Source organism: Amblyomma americanum, chromosome 1, assembly GCF_052857255.1.
Source record: "Amblyomma americanum isolate KBUSLIRL-KWMA chromosome 1, ASM5285725v1, whole genome shotgun sequence".
Lineage (NCBI taxonomy): Eukaryota > Metazoa > Arthropoda > Arachnida > Ixodida > Ixodidae > Amblyomma > Amblyomma americanum.
In genome coordinates, this window is record NC_135497.1 from 236902807 (window position 1) to 236905542 (window position 2736).

The following is a 2736-nucleotide window of genomic DNA, read 5'->3' on the forward strand; positions in this document are numbered from 1 at the left end:
AGTGCCACATTTGGTGGTACCACCAACCTCTCAAAACCACACTTTTACTTTACATTGACTTGAGTGAAAATGCAGCCCAGCTTCCAGCAGGACAACCATTTTGTACAAGCATAGAGATCAGCGCACGCGGGAAATAGTCGAAGCGTTCCTGGTTCATCAAGAGCAAGTCAAGTGCGTGAGCAAACCATCTCTTGCGCTCACTTAAAAAGAAATTGACTATCTAAGCGGCTGAGCTACTAGTGCTGGTTTTACCTCTTTCCTTCGTTGCTTTTGTTGACGTACTCAATCAGCGATGCAATGCCACGTGTTGATTGTGCTTACGTTCTCCTATTTATTGCGCCATCATAGCAATAAAATCATCATGTGGTAAGTCAGCGCCTCTGTCTGTCCGCACCTTTAGTCCAGTCATTTTTGCGCTGTACCTTTTCCTCCGAAATGTACCGACTAGCGCTGACAAGTACCCTTTTGCAATACGTGATGACTGTACAGCTCCGGTTAAGTGCACATCACAGCAATCTCTAGAGTAAGGCACAAGCAGCAAACGAGTGGCACTGCTTGCTGTAATCACAGACAGTACTTTGCTTTGCGAGCCGCTAAACGAACAATGATAATAGACAAAGCTATATCAGAAACAAGATGCCTGGTTACACTTCAGTAACAAGATAAAAACTCTAGCGTGCCACTCTCACCGCAGATCTGAAGGCAAGTCTTCTATTAACGAGCACAGAACTAGACAAAATATCTGGGCACTGCACTTTGCCGAGTCCAGGTGTAACATCTATATTTACATTCTATGCTGATGTAGTGCCTCGAAGTTGAAGTCGGAAAACATTGCACACATTTCTCTTTTCAACTATCTTGTCTTGACTTCAGGTTTCTAAATGTTCGCATGACATGTACAGCACTGAGGTTACATTGATGTGCATATTAAATGTTCCGAACCAATAAGTAGTCACAACTCAGATCACCAGTCGGATAACTGACCGTCACTACCTGGTCATGGACAGAAGCAAAATCAAGTGAGCATATACCTGAACGTAGTGAAAACCCACCAAATTCACAGGTTCATGGCACAAAATTAAGTGTAAGAACTTTAAAGTCACAGCTAATCAAAGGTAACTATCAGCCCTAATCACAGGTATGAGGGTTTTACAGCTTATCTACAACTCGCAAGACTGTTGACGCCATTGGCTGGAGAGGCTCCTTCGAAGGGCATTTGCCTCTTCGTTCTCGAGTTGTATCCCAGTGGCGTATGGACCCCCCCCCCCCCCCCGACACACACCAATTGGCTTATTGAACTAAAGGATGCAGGACTAAAAGTCAGGTGACGAACTTTTTGCTGCCTCCGCATTACTCGGACAGTAATTACACAATGTCATACATTGAATGTGTATTTATTGTGAGCGCAAAACGACGTCTGAGCCGCTAGAAAACTTAGCAGACAAGCGCTTGGCCAGTTGTACAAAGAACATACGGGTTGCGCCTCTTTTCTCGGCACTCGTCGAACGCACTTTGTTGGCGCCGATGGTTCATCACACATCGCATTGGGCGTAAGCGTGCTGTGCGTCTCAGCCTTGCAGCCCTGCCTTCACGCTTGTTACCCAGTGGCGCTCAAACGAAAAAATTTGCGCCCGCCGCTGCATGTCTGATGCCTCCTTAAAGCACGCACTGGCAAAGACGTTCCACTTACTAGAATCACGTATGTCAGGTGGGCTTTACACAAAGCCGAGTTATGGCTCTTAATTCAATCCAAATAAGTTACTTAATGTGCATTACCGCCCGCAACACGTCATTGTAAACCTACAGAGAGACTATATTAGCAAATATTTGCTACGTTGCAACAACCTAAGCGACACGTATCGCTCGTTTTACGCAATGCGAAACATGGCGTATTTTTCTCTGTTGTGTAGTGTAGAGCAGAGAATACCACTCTCAGTGCCGGTGCGATTACCCAACTAAGACTGCAGCAATGTTTCAAATTGCAGAATTCTGCCAAAGCAGAACGCAGACTACCAGAAGGCAGTTTTATAAGCCTACGCCAGAAAGCGGACATCACATCTAGGCGTTGGCTACCGCTGAATTTACTTTGCACTCAGAAAAAAGGTGGTGTCTTTTTTTTTCTAGACCCCACGTTCGATGCGCAGAAGATGCAACCGTCTGAAAGGCACCGCGCACTGCTGCAGTGACTGATTTTAAACTAAGCCTGCGTTTCAGATTTTACAGATGCAACATCAAAGAAGAAAGGAAGGTGTAGACTAACAGCTGCCGGCAAAATAATTGTGAAATTCCTGGAAGCTGAGAAACGCCCCTTAATGGACCTACATCCGCTTGACGAAAATGATCTTGATGTTAATTTAATAATGCGGATGTCGCGGTTATAAACAAAAAGACACAAAAACGATATGCTTTAACCCACTGATAACGGAGAGTCCGGCCATAAGGTGTGCAGCTGTTTGGTGCTTTCAAAAGAGGCGAAACGTGCGGGTAAGCCTAGAGTCTCAGGGATGTTGCAGAGGCCGAATGACGCGTGTAAAACATCCGTGGTATGTACTTTGAAGAATGCGTGAAGTAAGAATTTCTCCTTAACGACGTGCGACTCGAAAGGCACTGCGAAATAACGTAACACAGCCATTTTTTTCAGGAGACCTCTCTAATGTTAATGGGCATATTTAGGCCAAGTTAACAATTCTGTCGCACCTGTTAGGATGCACAGCCGGTCAACAGAGATCACATCGT